This window comes from Colius striatus, chromosome 17 (genome assembly GCF_028858725.1).
Source record: "Colius striatus isolate bColStr4 chromosome 17, bColStr4.1.hap1, whole genome shotgun sequence".
Classification (NCBI taxonomy): Eukaryota; Metazoa; Chordata; class Aves; order Coliiformes; family Coliidae; genus Colius; species Colius striatus.
The window spans coordinates 10,882,911-10,905,511 of NC_084775.1; positions in this window are offsets into that span (position 1 = coordinate 10,882,911).

A 22,601-nucleotide genomic window follows, 5' to 3' on the forward strand; every position below is an offset into this window, starting at 1 on the left:
TCTCATATATATGCTCTGAAAAGAAAAGCAATGTCTTCTTCCTACCAAGAGAGTGGTACTGTACATTAGCATTAAGTGACATCTTTACTTGGATGTGGATTTTCATGCTGACTGCAGAACAGTTAAGATTCACCTATTCAATTAGTAGTGTAACTCTGTGACAGACAGAGCTCTCTTCAAATACACTGAAGTGAGGTCTGTATGCCTTGTCGGTGTAATTGCTACGTGGGACAGAGCACCTGGAACTAATTTAATCTTCTGAAGAGTTTTCCTAGGAATACCAACAGCTAGAGGAATACCAATCAATGCATGACGTGACAGAGGCATTAATCAGAGTTGTTGCTGCTTCTAAGGACTTGTCTGTTTGAGATAAATTATGCACAAAGAGAGGAGACTGTTTGTGTCCTTCATGATATATGAAGTGGAAAAAAGACTCCAGAAAACTCTCAAAGTTTGAAAACTATTTTGTATTTAACTAATTCCTTTATTGTAAACTAGTAGAACCTAAATAATGTATACTCTTGTGGCTGTTCTGTTTCAACTAGTTCCTCTTTTGCTTACATTTATTTGCTCAACTAAAGCACTCAGTGCTAGCTGTTGACCCCACAGGTGTAAGTGATGGTGTTTCATTATGTGCCTAAGCCATTTATTGGAATTTTCACTTTTTTTTTTTTTCCTTCTTAAAATACTGAAGAATTAAATGTCCAGTTCTATTTGAAATTCAGTGGATGATGGACATCAATTCCCTTAGGCTTCTTTGAAAATCCTATTTGCTTTGTCTAGTGGCAATTATCAAATGTCTGTCTTTCAGCTAATAAAGCCAGGCAACAAACAGATTGTTTGTTCTTTGACACGAAGGAAATGGCATCTTTCCATGCACCTGTGGGAAAATTGTGCAGGCAGAACTGAGAGTAAACAATTAGAAAGGCAAAAATGTGCTTATCTTTTCATATTCCATGTCCCACCTTTCCTACGCATATGCACATATTTCCAAACACATATGCAATGAGATATTTCTATGTGAATTTAATAGTAATGGTGTTTTGAGGTGTTAATGTCTCTAATATAGTGGTGTGTACAGCACTTGGCAATTTGTAGGTCTGGCTTTACACTGAAGTGTTAAAAATTAAGGTCATGGTCATAATTCATCACAAGAGGATGATTTGATGGCCACATCCAGAAAAAGACAGAAAATAAGACAGTATCATGAAAATATGAAAAGCCTTGAATCATATGACACTACTTTCCACATTAGTTGGCAATGGCATGGAGTTTCTTTCTTCTGTACCCAAAACCCTATGCACCAGTCAAATGCAGGTGGCTATTGAAAGTCACAGCAAAGCATAGGTCAGAGCATGTCAAGGAGAGATAATGATTTCACACTAAAAAGAGAGAGATAGAAAAAAAACAGTAAAAAGAATAAGGGATGTTTTGTGTAGGTGCATAATAGACTCTGCCTTATCTTTGTCAAGAAGGTCAAATGAGAAACATACATCTCCTTGTCCTAACCTTAACATTTTCTTCCTTCCTTCTTGTGTGCTCTCCTAAAGTGACTGATTCATGTTAGAGGAAAAAATGATGCTGAGATATAACTGACTTGGAAATGAGTTTTAGAAAGTGAGATTAAGAAATGAATGATGTTATTCATGCCCTTAGACTCCTTGGTTTCTTTTTCTCAGTTGTAGATACCAAAAGTGTATAATATGTTTTAGCAAAAACCAGGCCCCTTCTTAACTTGCCTTTAATCTCTCAGTTGGACTAGTTTGTTTGGCTATGTAGAAATTGTAAGCGTACATGTTTTTTCTCTCTATGTCTACTCATCTCTGTGAGTGGTCAGGACCAGGTACAATTGCAGAGGATCAGTTCAGTGGTTTTATGCTGAAGACAACTGACCTTACTTGTGAGGCGTGTGTTTGGGATAAAGTGCTTAAATCCTACTTCTCCTGTCTATAATGTAGTAAACATACCTATGATTCTGTGTGGGGAGATGAACGATCTAAGGTCTCAGAATGGTATATTTGTTTCTGCAGTTTCTCTGCATGATTTTTTTTATAGGTATTATTCTTTTTTCATTAAATGGCCCTCCCCACTAACCAGAAGATGAGACTATATTTCTAATGGATTCGTTCTTTCTGATGGAGGATATGTTTTTTTAACAAATGTAAGCAAGAGGTCGTGGAAGACAATCCCCAGTAACATAGTTTCAGCTGTTTTTATGGTTGAAACTAATGTCAGAACCACAGACCACCATTAACTATCACTCTGTAATGGAGCAGCCAGGGATGGGATGCTTTGTTAGCATATGTCAGAGTAATTACAGAATTCATATGAAAAGTACATCTCTTAATTAGCTGCACAGTCTAAAGAAAATGAATGACAAACTGTCTGTATAATTCATGACCTGTCTCTGTTAATTTGATCTTGTCATGCATGAAGTTCAACTCCTCTGTTTCCTACCAGTCAATGAAAAATGTTTATACTTCACACATCTCTGAAAGGACAGAGAGATGAAGGATAAAGATATTGTACACTGTGACAAAGAATGATATGAGTAAAATGTTCTTAAACTACTATGTGATGTCTCCCTTGTTTTAAATCATGATCAAAAGAGATACTGCTTGCATAAGCTATTGCCCTCAAGATGTTATCAGAGTCTTGATTAGAATGGAGTTGGTCCTTAGCTCAGTCTTCCTATGAAAGTGCAATCTGGTGTAACAAGCATTTGCATTAAACATCCCATGCTGCCGAAGGTGACAGATGTCTTTGCAAAAGACTAAGAGCATTGTCTTTCTGAACCAAGCTAAATCACTCTTTAACTTACCTGGCTTTAAGAAGACCACAGATTTTTACTGGAATCTTCTCAGTGCCCTGAATGAACATTACATCCCACTCTGAAATAATGAACAATCTAGCTGTGTTCATGTTGTCCTTTCAACTAAGACAGGAAAGTAATAATTTGAGGTCGGAGTTACTTTGTTACTGATGAGATGTCTTTTATACAACCTTGGTAAGTGTAAAAAGGAAAACTTGTTTCTGCTTATGACTGCAAATGAGAGGAATATGAGAAAGTATTGATGGCAGAGATCTTTCTGAGAAATACTTTTTTTCCCCTATTTTATTTCAAGGCTCTTCAGAATTTTAGACTAGTGCCTTGTGAAACCTCTTCACCTCACCCATCTCCTGGCATAACACTGTTTCCACACTTGCTCCAACATCAGCTTCCGTATAGTTTGAGAAGCAATTTAAGTTTCTAGGAGAGATAATTGTTCCATTTTTATTTTTATAGGGAAAAATTTAAATAAAAAAATCCATATCATTTTGCTGTGAGATAATGAGGTAAAACTTATTCTCCATCTGTTGTACATGCATATTAGGTAGCAGATTTTTATTATGGTAACACTACAGAGGCTCTTGAAAACTTCAGAACTGGTTTGGTTTAATGTAGCTTTCTATGATTCTCCTGCAGCCTTTTGCTTCAGATTTCCTGTTGTGATCTTCCAAAGGCAACAAGAGCCTTTGCATCCATCTCTTGGCACATTATGAAGCCCAAGTAAATGCTCTCACTGCTTTGGTCCATCATGTTTCCCCAGACTACACAGCTCACATGCATATGTGGACACGAAAGAAGGGCTCTAAATAGAACAGATACTGACCATTTGTGGAAATGTAGCTCTACCTTGATGGTGCTGTTTCTCTTCCACCACTCCAGTCCCCCTCCAGTCCCACCTCTGCCTTTGAAGACAGCTTGAAATACAAATACATTAATGTTACCCCTTGATCTAATTTTGTCTCAGCAGTTTCTCATCATGTTATAAACCATTCAGAGTGAATAAACCAGTAATTAGACATTATGGCTGGAGTTTGATGTAATTAGCTATTTAAAGGAGAGCTAATAATGCTGTTAATGGGATTTCTCATTTTAGGGATGGAAGAAGGATGGTGTTAAAATACATTTATAAGAAACTTCAGTTAATGCATAGAATCAGAATTCTACTGATTTTGTGTGTTTCGTTCTGTAATTCTTCAGGTAAAAGATGCTCCAATTTACTGAGAGATTAGCTCCAACTTTAGTTTATGGGATACTCTTGCTTGTTAAATAAATGATAATATTTTTCTGAGCAATGCTGTTTGCACTGTGACCATGACTTGGTTCTGGAGAGACTTGTTTTCACTGATCATTTTATGTTGGTTACGAAAATATCTGATTATGTAGCCTGGGTCTCGTGGGAGGAGGCATTTGTATATTATATATGAAACCTGCCTTAGAGAATGTTTTTACATCATGTGTCTTCAGCCAGCCTGGAACATACTGAACAAACAGAGGGCAACCAACTTAGCTGAAAACTCATTTTGCATAATAGGACTCTGCCTGGCTGTCTTCCTCACTCTCCTTGAAGCAAATTAATTTACAGTATTGTCTAGTGATGGGTACTGTTTCTTCTAGCTGTACTTTAAAAAAGCCTGCATTATTACTGGTTTTTCATTTTCTGTTTTGCTTCCCACTGTGTTCCTAAATTTCATTTGACAGTAAGTGATCCTCCCTATTTTAATAATTCTGTCTATAATTTAGCCCATTTATGTATCAAATTGATGTAAGTAGATATATTTAACTCTCAAAGTGCCATAATTTAATTCAGAATGAGATTAGCCTTTAAGGGTCACTTCTTCCAATTATGAATGTTAACAAAAAAAACCTCCATCTGTCTTCCAAATCATTATAAAAGAAGTTATTTCAGTTTGTTTTGGAATGCTTTCAGTAACTATTTGAAAAGATCTTGGAACCATTTAGTCAAAATGCTGAAAACATGTTTAGGGTCTCATGCATGTGGAGATGAGGTCAGACAAAAGTTTTAGGTACAAAAGAGTGTGGAATTTGAGATACAGAATCATAGGATAAGTGAGGTTAGGAGGCACCTTGGGAGGTCTCTAGTCCAAACTCCTGCTCAAAACTTTGTCAGCTGTGAGACCTGACCAGGTTACTCAGGGTTTTATGTAGTCTGACATAAAAAAAACCTCTGAGGATGGAGACCACACCCCCTAGCTGAGCAACTTGTTCTACTGTTTGAAAAAAAGAAAGAAGGAAAACAAAAGAAGATTAAAAAAAAGAAAAAAAGAAAGCCCTTTCTTAAGAAAGAGTTAAGAGAGAAATGTGCCCACACAGGCTCATGGCTGTTCTTGAATTGCATCCAAAGATTTATCAAACTCCATAAGTTTTGTGCAAAATAATAGCTTAAAAATAGCAGCAGGATAGGAAGGGAAAATGCTGGTAGCAAGCTTTTGGAAATATGTGTTCTCTGTGAGAGTGTTTCTTATGATAAAGAGCTAACAAGCTTCCTAAAGGCTTAGTGACAGAAACAAATGATTCAAATGTAGGATCTTAGGGGCTGGGACCGTATTTTATTTGGTTTAATGGGAGGGAAGGTTTGAACTACTGTGATAAAAATGATAGTATTAGTAAAATTGTTACATCTTGAATTCTGCTGTGAATTTGACAAGGATAGTGAGAATAACTTGCTAAAAATAAAGCAAGGTTCTGTTCAAGCTGTGAATGTTCACTAATATGTTTTTTGGATTTTTTTGACATGCAATCTCTGCCATTAATATTCTCAAATTATTTCAAATATAGTTTGCAAGATCCAGTTGTGGGGCTTATTGCAGGCTTGCACTGTCCAGCTGCTTGAAAATAGGGATGCAGGCAATGGGGAGAAAAATGAAATTTCCTTCAGCAAGAACTGAAGGGGTGTGTCTGTGCAATTCAGTGTTGGGAAGGTTGTGCTTTTGGTTGACTGGCAAGACTCTCTGTCTCTCTTTTAGTGCCTGCTGTGGATGGTGGAATCTTGGCTGACCACCACATTGGGTAAAAAGTAGCAGACTGAACAGGAAAGCAAAGTCCATCTTATCCCCTGGGTACCAAGTGTATGGAAACGATCCAGTATGTTGTGGTCTAAATGGAGTACAGCAGGGTTTCTATATAGTGAGTTGTCCACCTCCCACTGACCTTCTGGTTAGTTTTGAGGATCGCTTTGTACAAGTGGGAACACAGCTAACTGAGGAGTATAACTCAGATGGCAGTTTATCAGAATGATTATTATCACATGTTGCAGTAAGAATCACCAGCTCTTTATTACGTTTTTACTGTGGAGGTTATGTCAAAATGATGTAAAGCAACCCAAGGAGAGAGAAGGAGACTTTAGACAACTATGTATGGATGAGAACTTCTCACATCCATCTGCAACCTGATGCAGGCAGCTGTGAATACCTGAGACATTGGATTCATTTTTACTGCAGAGCCTGAAATAAAAGTCAGTGTAGCCACATTCTCTGGAGGCTTTTTCTGTGTTCAAAAGTTTCTGATCTTTCAAAAAGACTGTGTCAATAGTGGAGTGATGGAAGGGATGTTGAGCTGCTCTAGTGTCATCATGAAAACAAATGCTAATTGCTTCTATATGAAGTAGAAGGACATTGGAATCTATTTAAAATCAGTCACCAAAGGCAAGGATGTGTTTTGGAGATTAGGGTCAGCTGAATTGGTTCTAGAAGACTGAGAGTTGTTTTGTTTTTCTTATTTCTTCCAGAAAATACCACTGGACTTTTAAATAATCGGGGAACAATTTCTTTCCATTACATTAATGATTTATTCCACATAGCATCCCATTTAGTTTCACAGGGAAGAAAGCTCTCTTGTGGCTCTCAGAGTCTAGTTCCAGAAGAAAGGATAAAAGGATGTCTTGTTTCTGTCCCACACTAAAGATTTGTGCTTGTTACAGGTATTCCTTCATTCTCATCTGAAATCCAGATATTTCAAGCTCCATTAGTGTATATTGTTTTCTTTTTCCTGGTGCCCATAGGGAAGGAGGTACCTCTCTTTCTTACTCTCTGTGATACTGAAAACAGCAACTGTTGTGTCTTTGTGAGTCTTCTTTTTCCCTGCTAATTCTTCCTTGAGGATTCATGGATGGAGAGACACACCACAAAACAGCTGGAAAAAGGCAGGAGAGACAAATTTGTCCTGAAACTTCAAGAATGACAACTATTGCTAGTCAGAAGGCTTTGACTTGAAAGAGAATTAAACAAAATCACATTTCATCTCAGTAGATGGCTCTGGAATGGGAGCTGACAAGACTTGGCTGCTAGGAACTTACTACAGCATCAGATTCACCAGCTCACTGAAGCTAGGTTTTTGGTCAGGGATTCCAAAGATATCACCGAGGGACACAGGTTTTTTTAAGATTAAAGAGGTGACACACAACACAAATGTTCTTTTGGCACTAAAATTGCATTCAATTTTTAATGAAAATGTGGGGACAATAGATGACAGGACAGGAAGTTGAGCCAATTTTTGCAAAAAAGTATAGAGTTGGGAGTATTTTAGAACAAAGCAAAGATTGCTGGATCCTATGCAAAACTTATTAAAGAACTTAATCATACATAGAGTTGGGATTTAGTTTCAAGTGAAAGCTGCATCAAACCTAAGCTCATAATTTCTTTAAAACGTAAACACTGAACATTATCCAGAAAATGACTGAGTCTCTTCATATCTGAAAAAATCAGTTTCAATACCATCTCTCTGATTTTGCAGAGCAGTAAAGAGGAACCAGTACAAAAACACAGTCATTGCTTTGTACACCTTCCAAATAGCCTATAGCTCCAGATAATACACAGTGCCATATTCACTTCCACGTGAGATGGTATATTTTTTAAGGAGAGCTGCCCAGCAGCTTTTTTGCCCTCTGTCCAGGACCATATTGTCATGAAACTTGGCACAGACTACTGAATGAGGCAGTCTTCCTCCTGTGCCATCAAGGGAACCTTGAAGATGTGTGGTTGGCCCAAACTGTTGGTAATGGCAAGTGCCACTGTGCTTACAGGGGATGCAAGGCAGCCCCAGGCCACACATTCGGCCCAAGGCTGCAGGTTGCAGCCCTCTCAATGAGTGAATTCCTTAGGTGAGTGCTTGCTGTAGAAGTTATCATTGACAACAGAAGGGTTTGGGGAGGACAAGTATCTCATGCTTTCCTCTCCAGCTCTTTTGTGATCACCCTTAAATGCTTCCCTGGCTGATTGTTTCCCTAGCAGAACAAATCCTGTCTTCCACTATCTCTGCTGTCAGGAGGAGAGCAGCAGCTGGTTAATAAGCAGGGATGCACTTGAGGCCAAGTCTGATACCTAGTCTTCAGGTATCCCAAATAATAGAGTTTCTACAAATTCTTGAGGGGAATAGACACAGCAAAGGTTGTTGAGGTGTTCTGTTTTATTCATATTGCTTTGCGCTTCATAGTAAATAATTGCTCGTTCTCTTTGTCATTTACTTCCAATGAGATAAAGCTTTTTATCCCCATTAACACTACTTTATTGGTCAAAAATGAATTTCCTTAAGTCTCAGGTAATTTTCTTTTCTGTCTCCTGAACTGCTTACAGTCTTTCAGCACCTCAGTGGTAATGAGTAATAATGGTGATAATGATGCTTACAGCAGGCTGGAGAGAGAGAGAAGTGATATGGTTGAAACCCCACTCTGTTTTCTGTTGTTGTGTAACTGAATGTTGTACCTAATTTGTTGTCTTTTTATGCTCTTGGATTTCTTTCACCAGTACAGCTTTGCCCACATCACTTCCATTGAGTTTTACACTTGATGTGGTATCCCTGTATGATGAATGATGGATTCTTCAATTCTACTTAATCTTCCTGTGTTTCACACCATATCAACCATGTTTCTTTGCTGTTGTCATTGGATTTATTTCAGTTTCCAAGTTAGGATAGTCTGCCAACTAATAAATCAATTTATAGATGGTACTTTTTTGTACTGCAGTAACAATTTTTGTGCACCATGGTGAGGCATTTTGTTCCCTAGGGCATGGTGTGGCCACCAGTGTTTCCAGGGTTACTCACTGAATTGTCCCATCCAAAGGGAGCCTGGGAAGATGAAGTCCTCCTTAAAAGTTGCTCAAACTATCTATGCCTGTAATTTTCTTACAGTAAGATCAACAGCAATGCCAACAAACTAAATACGAGTCTCTGCAAAGCTTTAACACCTCCTTCATTTTCCAATTTTAGTCTCCTTGCCTCTGTGCTACCCTTCAGCCTTATCTTCTTTTGGTGTCATTTCATCAGGTTTGGAAAGAGGGGAACAGTCACTAAAACTGGAATGACGTAATTAAACATGTTTTGAGACATTGCATTGTAGCTGCAACAACCATTGAAGCTTTTCTTTCTAATTACCATAAGTAATTAATAGCTACCCAGGAGCAAATTTCAGATTAATTAATTCCCACCTAAGTTGTCGACCAAAGTTCTCCTTTGACTGAATGTTCAAGGTAAGTCATTATAACTTGAAAGTAAGCTGGGGAAGTGTTAATACCTATGCTAGAAATAGCCATAAGGGTAGTAGCTTCACTGAACATTCTTTTGCCATTTTCATGTGCTTTTTGGTGTTGTCCAGAAAAGGAGAAAAATTAAAACTTTCATGCTGAGTAAGGCTATATTGGTTTCTATTTCTTACATTATCCTGCTGAATAATTCAAAACAGTATAGTCTTCATTAAAATCTTAATATAGGAAGGAAAAATAATTGAGTTCCCTTCCTTTGTCCATTCAAATGGACAAAGCTTAAGATATTAGCCATCTATTAAATTATTTACACAAATGTGGACAGCAAAGAAGTGAAAGTAGACTTAACAGGTCTTCACCACTGGGATACAACTGATTTTATCAGAAGTATACTTTATTCTCCGGTCCATATGGTGTCCTGTGAAGTACTGATCTCCTGCATTGATAGTGCTAGCTAATATTTGCTGCTTAAGGCATTGAAGAAACCCCTAGTGATAAAGCACTAAATCTACCATTTCTAAATCAAGCTGCTTGTTCCAATTCAACTCTCTTTCCAAAGTTCTTCTCTTACTTACAAGGACTTTCTGTGTATTTCATTCCAAGGATAACAATTTTTATTCCTTGGGTCTTGAAACATCAATTAATTTGGGGTAATCTTAAATGAGAGGACTGTTTAGTGATACTAGCTATTTAATGTTTGCTTAGGAATGGCAAGATGAACATGACAGTCTTGGAACTTAATGTGTTTTTAAAGCTGCACTCTTTTTTTTCCCTAATGTTTTTTGTTTTAGGTGTTCAACATTCATCCTGTCTGTCAAACAAGATAGATGAGTACAGTTCCAAATCCTCTCTGAGGATTACATCACTGCAAATGATGAGACTTTGGGGAGCCTGTATCTGCCCTTATCCTCTAAAATCTATCGTGGGAGGATTTTTGTAATCTCTCTGAAATCCTGGATTTCCAGAACTCTTCATAGAACTCTGTAAAATCTCTCCTTGTCAAGAGCTGTGCAGAGAGGCAGTCACGTTGATCCACTGCAATCTGATTTGGTGCTGTTAATAGTTTCTCTACAATTCTTTGCATCATCATGAATTTTTAAAAAGTTTTTTTAAAGACAGAGTGATCACATGAAGTGAAATATACAGAAAATCTACTTTGAAGACTCTCAGGCCTAGTTTTCAGGTTATGCTTTTATTTGGAGATGGCACTAGATGTTTTGTTTGTTTAAAGAATAAGGAAGAAAAAAGATTGTAGGCAGAGGAAAACTAAAATCTTTTAATAGATAAAATCATTAAGTTGGAAAAAAGAGTATTATGTATTTAAGAACTTGTCTGGAGAGGGAATGTGTGCAAGAACTTGTATAACTAGATGCTTTTCTGATTTGTACAACCAGATCAATGTTCAAATATAGCTACTTGCAAACACTACCCTTTGTTTAGAGGAGAATTGAATAGCGTATATCCAGCTGAATATCTGCAGTTCCTTTGGGATGATCAAGGCTTTATGGAAAAATCTAATTATTATGTTAATCACTATTCAAATGACAAGGAGTAAATTAGAGCAAGGTAACAATAGGAAGATGTCAATTTTTAGATTTGGTTCTGAGGTACATGAATTTTGTTGAAAGTAAAGCATGTCTGGGCAGAAAAATATTGCCTTGAAAATCAATGAAGTCATCACAGTTATGATTTAGTATTTTGATAAAACTGAAAATTAGTCGGTTAAAATTCTTGTCAGTAATGAATAAAAACCAGGAATGATGGTATGTGCAGTTTTCTGTATGATTATTGATATATATATGTCATTTTCTTTTGCTCTAGTCACAGAGAAATAGAAAACATTATTAGCAATGGAAAAACAGCTCAGAATCAAGAAACAATTAAAAATGTTCTTTTCTTGATAGTGCCATTGTGTTAGGGTAGGAATTGAAGAGAGAGAGCCTTAAGAGACTGCATTGTCATGACACTGCAGCACACAGGCAGTAACAAGTCTAAAAATAACAACGTATAGGTGAAGTCAAAGAACGCAAAGCTGCGTCTCTGCAAGATGCTGAGCAGCTCCTGAGTATTTGGTACCTGGCAGGGCTGAACTCCTGAACACTGACACCAGGGTTCTGTTCCTCAACCTCACTTTGATTTTATGTTCATTTTTCACAAGTATTGAAGATGAAACAGGGAAACAAGCAGAGTTGAACAAGAAAGTTAGAAATGTGTGAAGTTCTGTAGCAAATTGGAAGTGAAGGGGTCATTGTGGTCTTGAATTGCTGAAAGGATTTACCTGCAAATGTGAGGCAGAGCATAAGAATACAACTTGAGAGAAAGAGTCTCAAGTCTACAAAATTTTTCTTATAACTTTAGAATAGCAACTGGGTTCCATGAGGATCAGTCCCATTTTTCTAACACTGACTTAGAAAACCCCACTTTTCATATTTTTCTGTGGAAGAATAAACAATTGCCAAGCCTGTGAGATGTGCAGAGACTATGGTGTGGCAAGTTGCATGGTGTAATTCAGTTTAAGCATTTTGGAAGTTTGTCAGATTTGATGTTTAATTCACAGCTACGTCTTCCAGTTTCTGTAGTTAATTTGTATGAGCAATATCCAAGTGCCTTTTATTTGTCTAGAACCACTTGCCAGCTGCTGCTGTCTGGGTGCCACTGTGTGAGTGAAGAGGTACCAGGTTCTTTCCACTGTGATAGCTCCCTCTCTGATGGAGTGACTTTTCTTGTGGCAGGATAGGAAAGGAATCTGTTAGAAATGCACATTTACAAGAAACATGATTCTGAACATGCCAGATGTAGCTCATATCAGTCATAAAGTGCTCTATCTTAGAAAGAAGCCATGTTATATCTGCTGTGCTTAGAAACCCTGCGTATCGTTATCTGAAAACGTTTCTTGGTCCCCATTTAGGAGGAGATGCAGATTCTTTGTGTTGGGTGGGAATGATTCCTCCTCCAGTCCTCCAAGTTGTTCTGAGAGTAGAATCTTGGTTTACATCAGCATGTACACTGAAATGCCATTCACTTTGCACAGAAAGGATGCTGTTTCCTGTGTTCTGGCTCAATTCCATTTCATGCAGTTATTTCATGCCATGTAATTTCAATTAATGCCTGCATACATATGGTGACATAAATTGAGGAATGACTGAAAAGGCTGCAAGCATTCTAGAAAGCGGAGAAGGACACTGGTAGACACCGTATTTGCTAAAGGATGCACCTCTGTCCCAGTAGTGAGTCAGGAGACTTTGAGCTAAATTGAAGATGACAAATTCAAAAGCCAATGAACAAAATGCTCTTAATAATACTCAGCATGCAAATAACTCCTGCTTTTTTGGAAGAGTGCTGAATTAAGTGACATAAGGACTTATATAAAAGGGGAAGCAAAAATACATCTCTGTAAAAGCTTCCTTTTCAATTTGACTCACCGAAGTAGTAAAGCACAGACTTCTAACTCGTGAAAGCCATAATTTAGTAGACTTCTTGAGTATGAACCAATATTTTAGGCTCTAAGTAATTCCATTGACTCCATTAACATTCCATGCTCACTTAAAGTAAAGCACATGTGAGGGGCTTTATTAGATGTTAGCCTAAGAAAACTGTTAATGTTATGGCATAAAGAAGGCTTTTTCCATGAGAGCTCTTCTAAAGTTGTTCTGCTGGTTTCTCTTGTTGCATCCATAAGGGAAGAAGAGAGACCTGAATGCTTTCGTGGAGTTTATTAGCTCCTTATTAGACTAAATCTAACATAAATGTCAAACAACAGTATAGTCAATGCCTTTCACTATGACAGCCTCCTCCTGACAAAGAAAGACAATATTAGTCCTGGTGCAGGTAATGATAGTTCAAGTAAAACCAGCTTAAAGAAAATTATTTAGTATTAGGCTAAAAATATTTAAGCTATATTAAATAGGTTAAACCACACCCATGTTTAGAAGTGAGAATGGAGCTTTGGTATCTTTGCAGAGAGAATATATTTTATTTAAAATGCAAACAAAATCAATACCAAAGTGCATGCTCATTTGTCTTTAGATCTCTGTGTGTTGCTGCTAGTCTTGCTTTCTTTGCTGAATTTCAGAAAGAAACCAGTGGCCACCAACAAAACTTTGTGCTGGGGGGAGTTCCTATTCTCTATAGCCCCTGTCCCTATTACAGGTGTTCTAAAGTAATCTTCCAGGCTGCTGCTATCTCAGTGGGGTGGGTAAAGGTAACTTTTTGAGACTGTCTTGTTTTGGATCTATATGCATAATGACACTACAAGTCTCATAGAGAAGGACTCAGAACTGAATATTCTCAACCAGCACATGCTTTGCATGAATGACCATGTTTACATAAGAAACATCACTGGGCAGGAATATAGCATTCTCTTCCTGTTATGCCAGTCACTACAAAATTGGTCACATGTTACAACAGGGGCACAGCACACTTTATCAGTTTCATTGTGTATCAGTAATAAATTTGATGTACTCTACAAGGAATCCCATTATCACGATTTTATGTGTGATATATAAATATATGGATTCTATTAAACCCAAAAGAAAAAGCAGCACTGATTGAACTTCTTTAAAAAGGTCTTACCTTAAAAAGTAACATAGTGTGACCCCTAGTAAATTCTTCCAACTTAATCTTCCTTTGCCATGTTCATTTTTATAACGTGAGCTTTACTCTGTTAAGCTGTCAGATAAAAGGGGAGCTAACAGCCTGGCCACATTTTCATCTAACAAAGGATACATTTAGCTAGCTCAATTACTAGTGGAGGCTTCAGATAGAAATACAAAAAGAAGGATGGCAGAGCAATTTATTTTTACAATAAAACTATTAATTCTTGCACCCTCCCCTCCTTACAATATTCTGATGCGTAACACTACATTAATGAGGCACTTTTAATATAATTATGGTTGCTTTTGTTCCAGCTCTTCCTGATTTTTAGATGTGGCCTTAGAATTAACTGTCCTTGGACAGAGTTAAATGTTTCCCTTAATTGGGCTGAAACTGTCAGCTTTTTACAATTTCCTGCAATATCTTTGGCTATTTTTTTACCATTTGGATTTGTGGAGAAGAAAGAGAAAACATCATTTCATGATTCTCCTCTCTTCAGATAATTTAACCAACCTAAAATATGCAGCTTCATTGCTGGGATTTGTACAGTCTAAAGCTCAACATATGGCCATCTAACTGTTTTTCTTTGGAGTCTTTAGATGTAATGTCATTTATTTTCTTTTACAGCAGGCCAAAAAATACAGGATCTAACTCCTAATCCAAAGAATTCATTAGCAACAGGCTATGTTGAACCAAATACAGCAATTGCCCAAGAGGTTTTTAAACTTCCTTTTAAACAATTATTTGAAGGAGTGGGTTATTTACACAGCCGGTAACAAGCTGAGGAGCATTTAATCTTTTAGTTGCTGGTCCACTCCTTGGGTAAGGTTGTGCTAACTCTTATTTGTTTGTGTCCTGTGACAAAGTGTGTTGGTGCTGCACACAGACACCTAGTTTGCAGTCTCAGAAAGGTGGAGGAATAAATGAACCATAGCACTTGAATTCTCTTTTAAGTTTTAGCATGCTGCCTTCCATTCCGTGCAGGGAATACATTGCTTTGTACTTCATCTAACCACATTCACTTCATGTTTTCTCCATCTTTAAACATGTTGCTGGCTGTAGCTGCATATTGCTGGCTGCAGCTGGTCTTTGATAGGGTTATGAAATGACAGTATGAACTGCATCTCTGTCCAGATGTATGAAATGTGTGCCATTATCTCCTTATGCATATTAAGAGAAAACTACTTTTGTTTCAGACATAAGATGATCTTTCAAACTTAAATGCAGAAATTCTTCTTCACGATCCAGTTCACTTATAAACTTCATGAACGACTTCATCACCACACCAGCAGTTTCAGGTACTTTCAATGGAGCACTGATAGTTCTCTTAAGCATACAAGAGCAATTCTGTTGGTTTTGTTTTATACAGCAAACACAAGCCCAGAAGCTAGCTCTGTTCTCTCTCTTCACCTTTAATGTATCTGTGAAGCAACAATGTGAATGAGTTGCAAGATAAGTCATTTGTTCTCCACTGCCTCCTCCATAATGAGCAATTCAGCTTTTACAGCTCTGAATGTGGCTCTTCCAGAAGCAGGCATTAGTTTTCTGTCTTCTGAGCTTTGGCTGGAAATGAGACCTACTATTCTTTTTCATAAAGGTACAAAAACAATTCCTTCAGCACTCCTGCAACAATTCAGGGTATTTACTTCCTCAGGAGGAACATTTTAAATATTTTAAATTGTTTTTATTCTGACAAACTTCTATTCAGTGACTGGTAAAACCAAGTTGTGCAGCCCCGGTATAGGATAGAGGCAATTTGGTAAATTATGGTGGGAAAGCCCTGATAAGAAGCTAGAGGTTGTGCCCTGGAAAAAAAGAAAAAGGCAAAAATAATAATAAAAAAAGATTTGGGTTGTTTTGGTAGAATTAAAGGCTTGTGAAGAAAATCCATTTGGGATCTGAAAGGATTTCTTTGGTTGAAAAGATTAATAAGAGAGTTATTAGAATTCCTTGGATAGAAATATATGAGGCTGTGTGGACGAAAAGATGGAGGCTTGAACTCAGCTGCTGAGGCAGATCACAAAAGCAAAGATTTAAAATGAAACTGAGGCAGAAGGAAGCAATTGCTGTCATGAAAGTGTGAAGGAGTTCCTTGGGAGCAAAGAGTTTTGCAGTCCAGTGTTGATGTGCTGCACTTGTGCATAGCATCCCTCCTTGGAGTACTCCACAGCTGTGCCTTGTCACTATGACACCAGAGAGGTGATTTGGTGTTGGAAAAAATGAGGATTTCATTACCAAAGCTGGCAAGAGAGGATAGTAGAGACTTTCCTTAACTTTTCTTAGAGACTTCTCAAGTCTTGAAAAAAATCAGTAGGACCACTTCTTTTGCTTCAATGCCTAAGGCCGTGCACTTGGGTTCCCTTGGGGTGGAGATTAACATTTAATGACTAATCACTTTGCAACTGAAGAAAAAAATTAATGGTCAACTTTGGCCTGCTATGTTCAAGGTTTAGTAGAGTGTAATTCTTTATAAGAAGAGATCTTTGCCAGATATTTAAATCTGGTGCTGTCCAATGAATCATTCAGTGATGAAATATTCTGGAACCATTATAATTTTTAAAAATTAATCATGCATTAGACTTTTCTCACCACTTAATGTAGCAAAGAAGGGTACTACTTAAATATTCCAGGCTTCATTAGCTGAAACTAAATTATTGTTTAAAATCAAATGCATCAATCTCATCCTGAGACATATCTGACCTGTATTTATTTCTGCTACTGGAATAATTATGAAGTAAATTGTACTGTCACTGTTAATTTTGATCTTGTTGTTAGGAGAACTTGTAATGCTCAGTGTTCACTGACTCGTGGTGTGGGAGGTGTTGGTAGCTGTTGCTAATACTGAGGAAGAGATTCATTGAGCATTCCCATGTGTATTTTTTTGAATGGCTTTTATAAATATGCAACAAGCCCCCCTAGAAGACAATCCAGATCCAGCCAGAGGAGTAAGCATTCATACTCACTTGACTTAATCCTGCTTAGTATGTGATCATTTTTGTTGATAAGGTGAGAATCTGGTTGAAATAATAGGCCTTTAAAATCCATATGCTCTTTGAATGTAAGTTTTCTGACAAGAATAAAATTAGTCTCTCACTCTTTCTTTTTGCTTCTGCAGATTGTCTTTATGCCACTTCTCAGTAACTTAACTATAATGTGACAGCATTATACTGTGCTGTATATAATTGAAAATGTGATATAAAAATTGCTAACTTTCTCTTACAGAAAAACAATGATTAGGTTCTATTTTAAAAGAGGTTATATGAGTGTAGCTGGTGACAATTACTACTTCAGATATGTCCATATTGTTGTAAGATCAATAACTCATTGATTGAAGTGATAAGAGAACTACTGTTACATTTCACAAAGTCGTTAATTAGCAAACTACCAGTAGTGCTTACTGAATCACTGGGGTATTATTGCTTAATTATATGCCTAACTAAGCATACCCTCTGCTCTAATTAGTGAAAAATGATTAAAAAATATACAGGATATGGCCTACTTCTGTACCCAGTCACAGCTTAACTCATTTTCTTTAATTTCCAGTTTTTATATCAACATTATAAAATATTCAAGACATGTATTTCATAGATCTGATACCACTAGTGTCAAATCTGTTGTTGCAGCTTAACTGATCTAGAAGCAAGTTTAGAAATTAATATTAATACATTGTTTTTGAAGACTGCCAGTTGAAAAAGTACTTTGACCATAAATAAGGCATATTAATTTCAAGTGTCTGTGCTTAAATACAATTAAATACCAACATGAACCATATTCAACAAAATTAGAGGTATACTACAGAACCCTTTTTGAGTATGATTCTTCAGCTCTTCCTACAGCAGACAACATCCACCAAAGATCCCCAAAACCTCCCTCTAGCAATTATTGCTTTGGGTTTTAAATGATACCTGTGAATACCAACAGGTGTTGAATAGGTTCATTTTCATGGAGAAGATTGATTGTGATTAGCTGATAACTTTAAACGGCGCCTAATTCTCTGTCAGCCTCAGTTGGTGTGGAGGAGGTTGAAATCTGAGTTCTCTCCACCTTGTTTGTATTGATTAAGGTTTAGTTTCTGCTGTTGTTTTGTTTTGTGTAGGTTTATGAACAGTAGGATCTTCAGGTGATCATAGTTCTGAAAATCAAGCCCACTTCCTGGTCATACTTCCATTTACTAACCTGTAAGATTAGAGTATCCATATAAGAGAAAACTTAGGAGGTTTGTGCAATATTTTAGGTAACTCTGGCTACTGACTAGAAGTTATCTGGGAAACGTAAAGTGTAATCAAGGAATGAGAAAAATAAAAAGGGAAAAAGAGTTCATCTGAGGCTGTTAAAACCAAAGACATCATGAGGTATGTGCCGTGCTCTCACAGACTTCCTTAGGCGTTCACTGCTGGAGACAAAATTGTAGGCTAAGTGGGCCTTTGATCTGACCTGATCCGGACATCACAGTGTAATTAATGCTTGTCAGAGCCTGTAGCAATCTGTAATCCACTGCAGTTCCATTGCTGGATGGAGTCTAATGGGTGGTCTCTTGCTGCCATCTCAAATCCGTAAATTAGTGTCTCTACTGAAATAATGCTTTAAGCACCGAAGTTAAAGGAGCTTCCTTTGCCAACAGCAGCTGATAATTTGGCCCAGAAATATGAGAGTATACCAGGACAGTTTTTTTCCATAAAAGATTTTTGGATGCATGTATGAAGCTATAAAATTAGTGGATCATATAGATATAGACTTACTTTGAATAAATTTTCTTTGCTGAAATGAGCATTTTAATTCTTCCCGTGCTTCAGCTATTTTAATTGCAAATAGTTTTATTGTTCTTTTAAGGTTTTCTCTTGTGTGAATATGTATCTATTAATTTTCAGTGTGAAGTTTTCTACCCATTTAAAAGATACATTCTGTAGGAGATATGATATAAAGTTTGACTTCTACACAGACTAAAATCACTTCTAAAACTGTGCATCCCAAACTGAAGAGTGCAATGAAACCATTTACATAGAAATCCTTGACAATTAAACCAAAATGAACTTGACAGTGTGGAATTAAGGATGACAATAAGAAACAACATAAAATCTTTACGTATCAGGATAGAGGGAGAGAGAGAGACACACTAGAACTTTGTTTAGTGGGAAATGAGGTAGTTAGCTCGAGTGAGGAATATAAAACCAATGATGTGTGGATACCCCTACCCCTGCCTGAACAGTGCATAATTCCTGTAGAAGGGGAAAAGGTTTAACAGGATCATAGTTAGCTCTCCAGTGGTCAGAGCAATGAAATCAGATCTTCTAAGGTGATCCCACTGGGCCTCTTCTAGTGCGTGTTGTTGGGACAGACTGCTGAAATGGGTCATTTGTGAATACTTTATTAGTCTCTACCCTCCATGTTTATGCAGGGTTTTCTTTCCATTTATTACCTAGAGAGGACTGTAGGAGATGCATAACCTGATACTGGACCAGCATTGGGAAATTGTGAAGCTGTCTCATCATAAAGATTTCCAGGCAGAAATGTCAGAGAGATGGAACAATGAGCTAGACCTAAGACTAAAGAGCAAGTGAACTCTGCCAGAGGCTGGAAAATGTCCTGAGCAAGCCACTGTGTTCAACTCTGCTTTGAGCAAGGGATTTACAGTAGATGTCCTCCAGAGGTCCCTTTTGACCTCCTCCTTTGTGATTCTGTAAAATGTGTTCTCTTGGTGTGTGTGTGTCAAAGTGAGTTTTCTTGGGATGGCAGACCATCTCCTGATAGCAGTACAGAAAGAATATAGAAGTAGGTTGCTCGTAACAAACATCTTGATATATATGGCAAATGCCTGTGGGGAGATAGGCAACTTTGTTATTGTCTGCTGGCAATAACAAATTTCTGCAAGTAGTTTTATTGCCATCAGTCATATTTCCCTCAAGTGTGCTCAAGGGGCAGAGAAGTCTTGAATATCCAGGAGATGACTAATGTACCAGTGTAGAAGAAAACTTCTTCAATAGTGTCAACTTCTGACACTAAAAAGTGATGCCACAAACCTATATATCTACTGCCACCCTCACAAAAAGTATTCCAGGAAAGTGCAACAATCCTTTTCTGCATAAATCCTTTATTCCCCATCAGCTAGATTTCAAGTTTTGCAGCAGTCCCAAGTTTTACTGATCCGAAACACTGGGGAAAATTATACACCATGGGAATTTTCTAAATTGTCAGTACCTGACATGTTTTTATGCAAGTTTCCCATCAGCTAGCTCAAAAGTCTCTGTAGAATGTCTGATGCATGACCATTCTTATATATAACAGGTGAAAGCCTCCAATCCTTTCCAACATGTAGCTTTCACAAAAGTGCCTGATGTTCTATTTTAATATATTTTAATTCTCAACACTATGAATGCTGTTCTCTCTGTCCTAAAACCCCACGTAGTTAAACTCATAGGCTTTGATCCCAGTTCTATTATTTCCTTGTGACCATGTGACCTCGTAAACTTGCTTGAAAATCTAGTCACTTAATTGTTGCACACAAGAGGAACACAGAATGCCTTGAACTCTGGAGAGCTTTTAAAGTTTTGTCCCAAGCTGCCTAACCTCAGGCATCAAAGGTGTCACCTTTTAAGTCTGAACCTCTGACAACCCTGTGTACATAGTAATGAATTTCAGGGATACTGAATAAGGTCATTGACAGGAAATCCTGAAGGGACTCTCTGGGACTGAGTTCAGAATCCCTGGGTAATGCCAGCTTCAAGAACTTCTTAAATGATTGGTTTATAAAGGAATACTTATATTCCCAATAGTACAAGTTCCCCACAGAAAGCATTTCTCTTTGCAAGCTGACTCCCAAATGCATTTGGACAAAACCTATGGTATACATAATAGCAGGGAAGCCATTGGAGTGACTGACTTTGAAAGTCACAAGAATGGTAAGCAAGTGCATTAATTGTGCTGAGATTTTGCAGCTTGAGACACTGAACAAACTCAGGAAGCCTTACATGACTCTTCTAATGCAAGCAGGAGAAGTTTAAAAGTACACCAAGATGCTTGTGGCCCTTAACTCTTTTCATTAGGCTAGAAATGTTTTCATAAAAGCTATTTAAAGCACTTTGAAAATCTTTTTGAATAACACACTTTGTAAAATCATGCCATCAATTGAAAATGTCACTTCCATTTTTAAAAGGAGCTGAAAGGACGGCTAAGAACATATGGGCAGGGCTTGCGTAATTCATACGAGCAGATGCCTGACAGTTTAAGGAAGTGACTTCTCTGTTTACCTTTGAATGGTAGGAGAGTGTATGCCACATCAAAATTTCTGACATCAACACCACTGCTGAAATATTTCCAATGTAGATATCTAGTATTTGTCACTATTTTTCCCAGGGATCTGGGAGGATTTATCCTTCACATGCTTTCCTTAACATGTTTGTGAACTTCTGTAATCTGGTCAAGTTAGTTGTAAAAACTTTGTGTTGGTTTTGCTGAGTTTAAGGACATAGTAATGTCATTTGTTTCCTCTTTGAATTGCATGGATAAATGCACATATTCATGAGCTGGTGAGCAACCTGCATCTGAAAATTGCTGTTAATGATTCATGGAATGAAACAAAGAGCTTGGGGGATCTATTCAATCAGACACATGACAATCCTCTCAAGATAGTGGCTAAAATGAGCTTGCAATATTAAAGTTACTACTGACCAGCTGCACTTACTGTCTGACTGGTAAGGGGCAAGTTTCCTTTCTTGCTTTTGTGCTTAGTTGTAAGCCACTAATATTAGCAGAATATTGGAGAAGGCAATGGCTATATGCTTTACTAAGCACTAGAAAGATATTCCCTTTTATTGTCTGAATTAAAAAATATTAATACCTAAATATGTTTGGTTGATTTGAAATGCATTACATTTGCATAGTTTAATGATATAATTTGTAGCTGCTTGTTTACCATTTCTCTCTTGGTAGTTCGGAGAAAAATGTAGTTTTATTTATCACAACAGGTGAGTCTTCAATTTCCACTCAATTCGAGCCTTTAAAAAGGCAAATAATTTCCTTCTTTTCTATTTCATAGTAAAGCAAAGATAAATATTATCTCCCCTACCTGTAATTGCACTGATAAACTGTATATATGTGTGACCACAGATAAAAGTATCCCATCTGTTTTAGTGACTTCAGCACTATGAAGATTATCCTGTTTACTTCTAACCATATGAATTGGACGGTATCCCCTTTAGATTTCTATTCTACATCATGTCAATAATCTTTGAAAACTGTATTTCTTTGCTCTGTGAGACAGTGTTGATAAGGTAAACTAATAGAATGAAGCTTCAGCATTTGAGGTAATTTCAAGGACATCTGCTAGGGAGGAGGAGATTTGGTTTTCTCTGCATGGCTGATGTTACTAGGTGTATGTAATGGATTAGTAATTGTTAAAATTATTTGTTATCTTTATAGCATTGCTGTGAACATGCATATATGCCTGGAAACTTCCAATTGGACTTTATAAATTAAAGAAGTGCTTCCTCTTTCCTTCTCTTCTTTCTCCAGCCTGGGAGTTGCAGGGGACCTCGTACCAGAGCTTCCTCTTTGCTGCTGTTCAGTGCCTTGGTAAGCCAAGAGTGTGCCTGTCCATAACTGCTTATTCTGCATAGATACTTGTTTGGCAATGAGCAGTTTTGCCCCCTACCACCTTGATTGCTTCTGGAAACTTACAGTTAATTGGA